The sequence below is a fragment of the Peromyscus leucopus genome, chromosome 12 (assembly GCF_004664715.2).
Source record: "Peromyscus leucopus breed LL Stock chromosome 12, UCI_PerLeu_2.1, whole genome shotgun sequence".
In the NCBI taxonomy this organism is placed as follows: Eukaryota; Metazoa; Chordata; class Mammalia; order Rodentia; family Cricetidae; genus Peromyscus; species Peromyscus leucopus.
The window spans coordinates 64,521,507-64,533,047 of NC_051073.1; positions in this window are offsets into that span (position 1 = coordinate 64,521,507).

The window sequence follows — 11,541 nt, forward strand, 5'->3', positions numbered from 1 at the left end:
TTGGCCACAGCTGCAGCCGTAACCTGCCTAACATCGCCCCCACCAGGTCAACAGAGGTAATGCATGCAAAGTGCATACCTCAGTCGTGTCCAGTGTCCCGCAGGTGGCTGGTCAGTGGGAGACACTGTAACCAGAGTTTTAGGGTAAAAGCCCTGGCTGCTGCAGCTCTAACAGGCTGAAACAGAGAAAATATGACGAGAACAAGAAAGCGGGTTCAGTCAGCGTGCATTTGTAAGAGGAACAGATGAAGGCTTCCCACACTCATCTTCAGGATGCCGATTTGCACGGTAGATTTAGAGGAAGTACTGGGGGAGGGAACCCTAAAAGGTGTGATCCCACTCCTCTTTGTTATGGCTTTGGTGCCGCAAGGTGGTCCCATCTGTCAATTCCTTTATCACACACAGAGCCCCATCTGGTCAGGAAGTTGTTTTTTATTCTAACACGATCTGATTCCTACAAGATGATCTGCTCCAGGGCGAAGTCTCTCCATCATAGAGGAAGTGGACTGTCCTGCCTGGGAGGCTTTGTTGTTTCTTGGGGATCCAAGGGACACGTCCACGCTTTTGGACAAAGGCGAGTTCTAGATGCCTGCTCAATGCATTTAGAACTCCTCCGGGTGTTTTCTACCTTCACACTTCAATGTCTGACACTGTGTCCACGTACGGAAATGCCCGAAGGACAGTCATGTAAGTCACCATCTCCACCCCCACCCTCAAGCCTCCTCACCTCCCTCCTCCTTCTCCCCATGCTCATCTCGCCGTCCCCCTCCCTTCTCAGACTCCTGCTGCCCTTCCTCCTTCTCTGTCGCCTCTCTCTCAAGGTAGGGCACAGCTTCCAGACATCTCAGGCTGTGGCTTACTCCCACCCCTCAGGAGAGATCCCCAAATCCACACATAAACATGAGCATGCCACAGTCTCTCTCTACCCAGATGGTGATGAATTCGAGACCTGAGAAACTGAGTCTCTCCCTCCACGGGCTGGGGCCACAGTCCGCTAGCCAAGGCTCTATCACCTTCCAGCATTGAGAAACTTCCCTTAACCCCTCCACACTCAGAAGGACTTGTGTGAAAAAAAAAATTGAGGTTTTAGGGTGTGATGGAGTGAAAAATCATAGATCGTCAGTCAAGTCAACTCTAGGACCATAAAGATCCTCTGGCAGAGCTCCTACCCTTTCTGTACCAGGGGCTTGTTTGGCATCGATGATGATGATGATATGATGATGATGGTGATAGTGATGATGATGATGATGATGATGATACAGGATCAAAACTATAGCTCTACCTGTCTTCCAGTGGGGAATCATGGGATCCAGATTATAAATCCAAAATAACAAAACCTTTTGCAGAAATCTCAAGAACATCTCTCAGGTCCTCCCATATAAGTAAAAGCCAGAACAAGCCATCTCCCTACTCTTGGACACGTCAGGAACCAGTTGGTTTATTATTTTAGGAGGTTTAGAAAAACAAAACTCATCTTACTGCTTCTACATTGCAAAAGCCTTCACTGGTTTCCACATGGGAAGGTGTGGAGTTACCCGGCCGGCCCTTTGTGTATACACATGAGGCTGACCTTGCTTCTTGACGGATTGCAAAACCAGGCAAGTGTCATTTCCCATAAAGCATCTGGAAAGGCTCCCAGCCACACTAACTGAACTGAGGATTCAGCCAGCACACCGAGAACGAGCTGCAGGAGTCTCGGCTCTTGGAGCTGATGGAGGGAGGGCAAGGTTGATGAACCGAATGGACAGGTTCACCTCTGCTGTCATGTAAGTGACCTTCGTCAGGAAGTCTGGAACACTCGTTTCCCAGTCTGTCCCAGACAGCTCAGCCCTTAGTGTTTCTTTGGAACTGTGAAGGGCCTGGGTATACAGCTCAGAGGTAGAGCACTTACCTAGCTTGTCGGAAATCCTGGCTTCCATTAAAGAAGGGGTCAGGGAGGTCCAGGGAACAATTGATGTGTCACCCTTACTCTGCTAAGGAAGGAACAGAAAGTCTGACAGAACCCCATCATGGAGGCGGGGAGTGGGCTCCCATCACTAGCTGAGGTACTGTTGGTATTCAGGAGAGGTCGAGTCAGTTTTAATGATGTGACCTCTGCTAGGTCAACCACATGCCAGGGCAGGCCCTACTTCCGAGAGTAGTTGGGTGATACAAACTGGACTCGATGTTGAGGGGAGGGCTCAAAGTTGGGTGGGTGGAATTGTGAGGGTGGAGGAGGTGCATTTGGGAAGGACTGGGGTGATGGGGGTGACTATGAATCAAATGCATTGTAGGAAACTCTTAAAGAATTAAAATATTTAGAAAAAAAGAAACTGAGCAAACGCATAACCTGAGGGCAATGACTTCCGAGCAGCTGACCTGGCCTCTCTTTCCCTGCTGGGGTCACAGAACACGGTTTTGATGGAGGAGTATGGAGCAAGTTTTAGATTCTCACTTCATGACGTTAGAAAAGTCACGTGAGCGACTCCCCCTCCCCCGACCTGCTTCTCCATTGTTCGCCCCTCTCAGGGAGTCAGTAGTCACACCTGCTTCAGGATGTGACATGCTTAGAGACCACATTCAAAAGGCACTGACCCAGCCCCTGGAATGCAGCGTCCTGTAGTCAAGGGCTATTACTGAATTAGTTCAAGCCTCATGGGACATGTGTGCGGGCAGGTGGAATCAGCCAAGTGGAGGTGTTCAAAGCGGCCATCCATCATGAGCTGCGTAGAGAAAACACCGGGCAGAAGCCATAGAGGGAAGGTTTGTTTTCTCTCATAGTTCTAGAAGCTTCCGTCCATTGAGATGGGAAGGCTTGGTGGAGGAGCTCCATCTACGGCTCTGGGAACACAGTAGTCAGGGGTCTCTACAGGACATGACAGAATGAATGAGTTATTAGACTGGATCATTGCATGGTGGTCTGGGAGTCTAGCAATGGCTGTCTTGGGAATTCATTAGTTGTTGGGTCTCCCGAGACTGGACATCTGTGCAGTCCTAATCTGGTGCTGGAGTCCTGGAGGGTTCCTGGAGAGCTGCTGGTTCTGTTGCAATCCTGAATAAGTTGGATTTAAGACCCATCTCAGCAGGGGGGTGGATGAACTTGCCAGCATGAAGACATGTCCTAAATATCGGGTGGGTCTTCCGGCCTCAAATAATCTGATTAAGAAAAATCCCTCACTGGAGTGCCTGGCATCTTGGGTCTTGGCTGATTTTAGGTATGGATAAGTTGATAACCAAGGTTAGCCATTACAGGGACCGTGAGGCTTTATGTTTTCACATGGGAACAAACCAAGAAGCAGAGAGAGATACAGACTGGGCCCAGTGGCGAATACAGGCGCCCCTTTAGTCTCCTATAAACAGGCCCCATCTCCTAAAGGCTCCATGGTCTTCAAATAATATCACAAGCTAGGAATCAAGCATGCAAACCATGAGCCCCTGGGGGACCACTGCAGTTTCTGGGTGTGTCGTTTTCCATACATGTTAGTGTATGTTGTTGAATATGTAAATAAATGGATAAAACAATTGGTAGGAAAGCTAGGACCAAAACTCAGGCCTCCGGCCTTTCCAGACAGCTGGATGCGTATTGCTTCTTCATGTGTACCAGATGTTTGTGTCTTAAAGGGAATTAGGAACAGCTTATTCTGGAGCCATTTTGAGTGACCATGGCCCCCGGACCACAGCCTTAGGGTCGTCGTAAATTCCATGTTCCAATGTGGAAGCAGCTCCAATGACATTTTTTATAGTGTCACAGGACAAAGAAAGTCATCAATCAAGGCATGTAGTTGTTTCTTCACTCTTTGTTCTTTACTCTTTGGGGGCCCTGACACCCAGCTCCCAAATAAATCACACATGGATGCTTATTCTTGCTTATGAATGGCCAGCCTTAGCTTGGCTTATTTCTAGCCAGCTTTTCTTAACTTAAATTGTCCCATCTACCTTTTGCCTGTGGGCTTTTACCTTTTTCTATTTCTGTATATCTTTCTTTCCTTCTTACTCCATGGCTCACTGTGTAGCTGGGTGGCTGGTTCCTGATGTCCTCCTCTCTTTCTTCTTTTCTTGCTCCTTGATCTCATCTCCCAGATTTCTCCTATATATTCCCTCTGCCTGCTAGCCCTGCCTATCCTTTCTCCTGCCTCACTATTGGCCGTTCAGCTCTTTATTAGACAATCAGGTGTTTTAGACAGGCAAAGTAACACAGCTTCACAGAGTTAAACAAATGCAACATAAAAGAATGCAACACATCTTTGCATCATTAAACAAATGTTCCACAGCATAAACAAATGTAACACATCTTAAAATAATATTCTACAACAAAGGCAAGTATAAAATACATTGGTGGGTACATACACTGAGATGAGGGGAACTTTTCAATAGGCCCAAGTTGCTATCTGATGATGGGTTGGTGGAAGCTAGTAGTCTGCTGTTAGTAGAACCCAAAAGGTTTCTATTAGTCATAGGACAGTAGTTCAGATACTGAGGTCAGCAGGGAATGGCTGTTCTAAGGACTAGAACTGGCCCAATGTAAGGTAATAACCTCTGGACCTGCAACTGTCCACCCTCTTCACAGCACTGAGATTCTTTTATATATATACAATTTATTTTTATTTTATGTGCATTGGTGTTTTACTTGTGTGTACATCTGTGAAGGGTGCTGGGTCCCTTGGAACTGAAGTTACAGACAGTTGTGAGCTGCCATGTGGGTGCTGGGAATTGAACCCAGGTCCTCTGGAAGAGCAGTCAGGGCTCTTAACCCCTGAGCCATCTCTCCAGCCCTCAGCACTGAGATTCTAATCATTCTGCAGACACAGCTTCTTTTAAGACCTTTTTTGTTCACACTTGGTATCACTGACGCCAAACTTATCTCAGCTCTTTGCCATAAAGGAAATGACCGGTGCAAGTCCTCCGAGAGACTTCGCCCCGGGTACCCATGTATCTAATAAACCCTCTTGCTTTTGCATCTGAAAAAAAAAAAAAAAAAAAAAAAAGGAAATGACCACAAAAGGTTAGGAGAGGAAAGAGGCATCTGAATAAATCATGAAGTGTATAATGTTATCTAAAGAAAGCATACTACCAAACAAAAGATTGACACCATCAAATGATGCAACATGGATCTGGGAGGCAGAGAACTACGATTTGAATGCACCGAGTCAGGGCAGCCCTGACAGTGAACTACCCTAAGCATGGCAAACACTGGGGCGGATTTTTGTAGGAGATTCACACAGTGGTTATTTTGGAGGCAGATCATTGGCTATGAAGAAATCCTAAATTGTAAACCTGTTTTCATTACTGCATTCACGATTATAATCGATGGAGTAGAGAAACTACCGAACCAGACCTCTGTGCGGGCAGAAAGAAAGATTTACTGGGGACCAAACTGCACTGGGCACCTCTTGGGGGAAGGGGTGTTGTGCAGAGAGAAGAGCAAAAAGGCAAAAAACCAAGGAGATTTTATGACAGTCAGCAGGGTGGGGGTGTGAGTGGACACAGGCTGTCTAGGTTGAACTTGAACTAGGTGCCCTTGCCAGAGGTATTGACATCTAGGGGGGGGGCGTTAAGAAGGGTTCCTGGGTGATAAAGGGGGGTTCCTGGCACACAGAAACCACCTTAGAGGTCTACTTTCCTAGTAACCAGAAATCCTTAGGCTTGATCACCCCATGCCAAGCCTTCAGTGTCCCGGCCAGAGTCCTTCTGTTTAGGACAATGTCACCAGCTGCCATTTTGGGGGAAGAGGGGCCTTGGACCTGGCAGTAATGAGACCCGAGCCGAGAGATGTTGAAGCAGAGGACACTCACTGGCTTTAACTGTCTGTGAAAGAGTACTGGAACATTCTTCAGTGTAACCACTAGCAGGTATGAGCATCATCTCGCAACTTTCCAACCTCACTTGGAAAGATTTGGCCATTATTTTCTTTTTCTTCCTCTCCTCCTCCCCCATCTTCCTCTTCCTTGTAAGACCAGACTATATTTCTCATGCCAATCTTGAACTCTGGGATCCAAGGGATCCTCCTGCCTCAGCTTCCTGAAGAGCTAGATGTATATCATCATATTTGGCTTGTTCATTTTTTTTTCCCCTAAAAACAAGCCCAGCATGTACTGAGAATTATGTCTTTTTAACAAAATCTTAATTGCTTGATTTTTACCAAAAAAGACTCAGGAGCCAGATGCTGGGGTGAAATCCTGCTAGCTCAGAGCGGCAGAGAAAGCACCCAGCTGACCTTCCTCCTCCTCTGATGTCCCAGAAAAAGACCTTTCTCCTATGCTGTCTCAAAAAAACAAAAACAAAAACAAAAAAACTCTTCTCAAACTCCTCCCTTCTACTTCCTGTGCGGCTCTCTCTCCATCCTCCTGACTCCCTCTTACTCTCTGTTTTTTTCTTGTTCACTTCCAGTCAACTGGTTGCTTACTGCACCTCTTGACCTGTGGCTGACTTTATTTAGTCCTGTTCACAGTAGTCAAGCAGAAAGCTCTTGGACTAAAGGTGTGTGCTAGGGCTGAGCCACACCACAACTAGAAACAGGTTTTCCCAGTAAATAACACAGTCTCGGGGTTCACAGTGTGATCAAATATCCCGCAACAGAATTTAAGCGTTCCATTACCTATTTTACTGTCTATGCAGTAACACTGTGCATATGCCAGGTGCCCCTGTTGGAGGGACGGGACGCACTTTAGAGGCCAGAGGGTGATGCCTGACGCAGTGTGAGGGCACAGTAAGATGTGCTTCGGAAACACAAAGCAGAAAGTGACACTGTGTGAGGCCGGCTGGGATCCAGGAAGACAAAGCAACCTCTCAGACTGGTGTCCACACGAACAGGGCCGCTCTGCCTCCCTCTAACCGATGAAAGAACGGCCAGTGTAGCCGGACCAACAGGCAGACTCTGGGGCTCGAGAGAACGACTTACCTACTTTGTTTTGTTTGGTTTTCAGGACAGGGTTTCCCTGTGTAGCTTTGCGCCTTTCCTGGAACTCGCTCTGTAGACCAGTCTGGCCTCGAACTCACAGAGATCCGCCTGCCTCTGCCTCCCGAGTGCTGGGATTAAAGGTGTGCGACACCACCGCCCGGCAACTTGCCCACTTATTAGGAAATGGAGATATTTTCAGTTGGGAGACATTCTTTTTGAGAGAGAAGATAGTTCTTTGTTCCTTGCCACAAAGCGTTCACCGAGCACAATTTCATCTTTGCTGTGGGTTTTGAAGCGGAAACACTCAGGCAGTCACCTGTGAGATGAAAGATCACCCAGCCGGAGAAGTTTTCCTTGGAAACCACAGTCTGTGTCTGTAAAGAAATGTGCTGGGGTGGGAAACCAGCAGGGGAGTGAGGCAGATCCTCATGCTTTAATGTAGAGATGTGCCATGACCTTAACGAAGTGTGTTTCCGAACACCAGGTAGCATGCATGGGTCTGGACAGTAAGCTTTACACAGAATGGCCTGGAAGAATAAATGATAAGGTAGCAATGCTCAGGTCCGAGCTGTGGGGTTTGGAGGCACTTATGAGGGACTATGAGTTAGACAGATTCCCTGCCTAGGCAGAAAGAGGGCCCTGACTAGGTAATAAAGATGGCTGGTTCTCCCTCAGCCTCCTGACCAGAGACAAAAGCCTGGTGTCTAACATCTCCCATGGCATACTTGCCCAGCCCAAATTGAAGGCGTTGGGGTTTTAGCCACTGTGAGCCAGATGAAGTCATCTCTAATCCCTAAAACAAACAAAAACAAACAAACACAAACATAAAAGCCCATTCATTACCAAAGCCAGCACAGAACACAGAACAATGATGGTGTTTGTAGCCAAGTTAGCAGAGGTTTGTCCATTCACTGTTCAATGAAATTACTCCCCAAACCAGTTTATTCTGGTTTCCTCTGGGTTTCAAAAGAAAGCGCTCTTCATCTTCAGCTGGGGAGGGACAAGGCTCAGGAAGCCCCCACCCATCCCTGGGGAGCTCTAGGCAGTTAATGGTGGCTGGGGAGAATGAGTAGTGTTCTTCAGTGGTGTAGCCGATGGAAAGTTGCCCTCATTCAAGTGAATAACCTCCCAGCCATGCTCATGTAGACCGCCCTGATTAAACTCAGTGGAAGAAGAAGGTCAGGAGCGGGAGGGAGGGCAGGCAGGAAATAACACTGAAAGCAGAAAGGGACATGAAGGTAAGGAAGGTCTGGTGGGAGTCGGAAGTGGGAAAGGGAGGATAATGCAGGGAGAATATGACCAAAGTACATTACATATTATATATATGGAATTGTGAATGAATATATATATATTGTATATATGGAATTGCAAATGAATATATATGGAATTGCAAATGAATATATCTATTATATATGGAATTGTGAATGAATATATCTATTACATATGAATTGCAAATGAATATATCTATTATATATGGAATTGTGAGTGAATATATATTATATATATGGAATTGTGAATGAATATATATATTATTTATATGGAATTGTGAATGAATGCATTTAAAATTTTTAAATATCAAAAAGAATGTGTCTGTTGGCTCTAAAATGTTTAACTATTGGGGGAGAATGGCTCGAGACTGTGTACAGAAGAAAATATTGTGATGACTCAGTTACTTTAGACTAACAGTATCTTTACCTCCCTTGTTACTGACCCAATGCTCAGGGATAAAGTGGAGAGATACATCGACGATCAACTTACACATTTAGAAAGTTCAGCAGAATTGCTTTGTTGGAAACTTTCAGGTTATCCAAATAAGATTTATGGCTTAGACTGAGCTCCTGCATGAGGCCCGACAAGCTAAACCAAGATGGAGTCACTTGTGCTCAGGCTCCATGCACCAAGACAAACCAAGCTGCTTATCTGAAGTTCCTAACTTCCCCAGGGGAACCAGAGCCAGGGCAAGAGAGCCTTGGAGAGCGAGAACTAGAGAGAAACAGAATTTTCCCTCCCCCCTGCCCCCACCCCCAAATGGCCAGTTTTAGCTTGAGGAAGTCCCTCAGCTTCAGCTTTCCAAGTGCCGCAGCAGCAAGAGCTGCAATTCTGCACTGTTAACTGTGTAGCCTGCAGCATCTCTTGCCTACTCAGGTGAAGCCGCGATCTTATCCCAGAGGAAAGAACTTCAGGATGTCAGTATAAAGCAAAGTCAGAAGTTATTAAGCAAGGGGCAGACTTGCAGAGACAGGGTGGGTGGAAAGCAAGACGTGCACCCCGCAGTAGCTACACGTGTGATTTGTAGCTTCTGAAAGTGTATCATCCTAAGGGTGTCACTTATAACTAAGTTTAAGGATCAAGCCAAGTTTTAAAGTTAAGTGAAGAATCATCTGACTTGCTCATTTCTCTTTCTAGAGCATTCCCTTTTCTGAATTTCAAGGTGGTCAATGAGAGCACCTTGTTCAGATTTGTAGATGAGAAAGTGCTAGCAAGACCCAAAGGTCAAAGGTCATGAGGGGAAGACACAGGCCTTGACCTCAAGTATGGCCTATCAGCTGTGTGAATACTTTTTCAAGAGATATTTCTCAGAGAGTGGAGCAGACTTCTCTGCAGGCAGTCGCTCAAGGGTTTGGTCAAGTATGTTGAAATTTTGTGACTCTCAGCCAGTGAGAGACCTAAACGGGACTCTTTCTCATGTCTGCTTAATTTCCCTTGTGTGTTTGCCTCAGAAAGTGGCTTTGAAACCGCATCTTTGTGGTATGTTTCTGCTTCTCTCCGTTGTTCTGTGAAGAAAGCTGGCCCCTCTCCCACCCAGCGTCCTGAAACCTTTTCCTATACAGGAGAATTGCAGCGGAAAACCCAGCTGAGGTCTCTGGGCCTGATACAGTTTTGAGTAGAAGGAAGTATTCTTTCTGTGAGGTTGAAGAGAAGCTAATTATTTCAATGACCAGCAATTCCTAAAAAAAAAAATAAATAAATAAGATTTTGATGAAAAAGATACAGACTGAGAGGTCAGTGCTTTTCTAGCAAATTAATTCCAACAGAAGCTTCTAGAATATTACCTCTAGCTCTTTTTTTTTTTTAATCTTTGAATACCTATTAAAGTATAGGGTTAGTATCCATTCAATCAAGTTCCTATGAGCCACTCACTATGTGCTGAGCAGTCATGGGAAGCAGAGCAGAGGCCAGTCAGACATTTGCCTTGTACTTGCAGAGCCCATGTATTATCAGAGAAACTCGATAAGCAAGAAAAACATGAGCGTGGTTACAGTGAGGTGAGGATTTAGTAAGGCCAGCGGCCTGAGTGTGCTGTTTGAAAGATCAGGACGGCATTTCAAAGAAAAGTGGCCTCTGAGCAAGGGCATGGAGGGAGGAAGGGACGGGGACATCGTGGCAGGGGTGTTGTAGCCCTGAGCAAGAAAGAGAATGCCTCATTGTTCCAGAAAAAACAAAACAAAACAAAAAAGACCTCTCAGCCTCTGGTCCGTATTAAGATTCACTGCGGTTCTGGGGCAGTTCCACTGTTTATATAAAGTGTCATGCTATCAGTTTCACTCTTTCAGGGGCAAGTTGGGCTTTTATTTAGGACTCTGAGTCTACTATGGAGGTACTACCTCATCTGTAAGGATGGAGGATGGTCCACCAGCCACAGAAACGAAGAGATTGTTAGGACGGGAAGCAGGAAGGAAGGGACGTAGAGTAAGAAGCATGTTCACATCTGTTCCCATCATAGCTCTGGCTTTCCTCTGCCTGTCTATTCCGGGCTGTTTTCCTCATTTATCTCTCTTTAGTTCAGCGGGTTTCGCCAGCGAAGCCTACCTTCCTTACCCTACCTGTGATGGAGGAGACTCCGTGTGGGGACCGTTCACTCACTGCCCTCTCATTCTGTATCCAGGCAACAGAGGGGCAGCCTTGTGGAGGAGAGAGGGGTGACAGAGGAAGTTGGGCAGGGAACAAGGGCTGCCTGGGACACAGGAGGACATAAAGCACCAATATTCTTCCAGGAAAGAGTTCCCTATCGTGGACAATATCTGAGTCCTGAGTCTGCCTTGAGCGTCAAGGAAAGGGCCATCTATCTTAACACACTAAGCAGCCTGCCCAGAATCACAGGCCCTCCTCTCTTCCTTCTTCTAACTGGCTCAGGACTTGAATGTTGCTAAAATTCAAGGCTACTCTGACCAAGTCACTAAAAACTTATTACAAAAGGATAATGCTTCTCTCCTGAAGCCTAGAGGTTTCAGCTCTCAGCTGACCAACAGGGGCCTCTCCAACACACACACACACACACACACACACACACACACACACACACACACACAGAGAGAGAGAGAGAGGAGAGAGAGAGAGAGAGAGAGAGAGAGAGAGAGAGAGAGAGAGAGAGAGAGAGAGAGAGAGAGAGAGCAAATGCAGTAAGGCAGCTTGTTGGAAGACTCAACAGACCGCTTGAATCAGGCAATTAAACTGCCATGGAAAACTCCCCAACGTTCTTTTCTAAACTGGTAACCTGACGCTGGGAGACAGCTTTCCTAGTTACTAAGTATCCACTAGGTTGAGCCCTGGGCAAGCCCTTGAGAACAGACGCTGGAAAGAACCCACATTTGAAATTCTTCTTGTATCAAAACAAGCTGTGAGGACAGGATGCAGTTGGAGGTCACTCTCTCTCCTCTGCCTGGA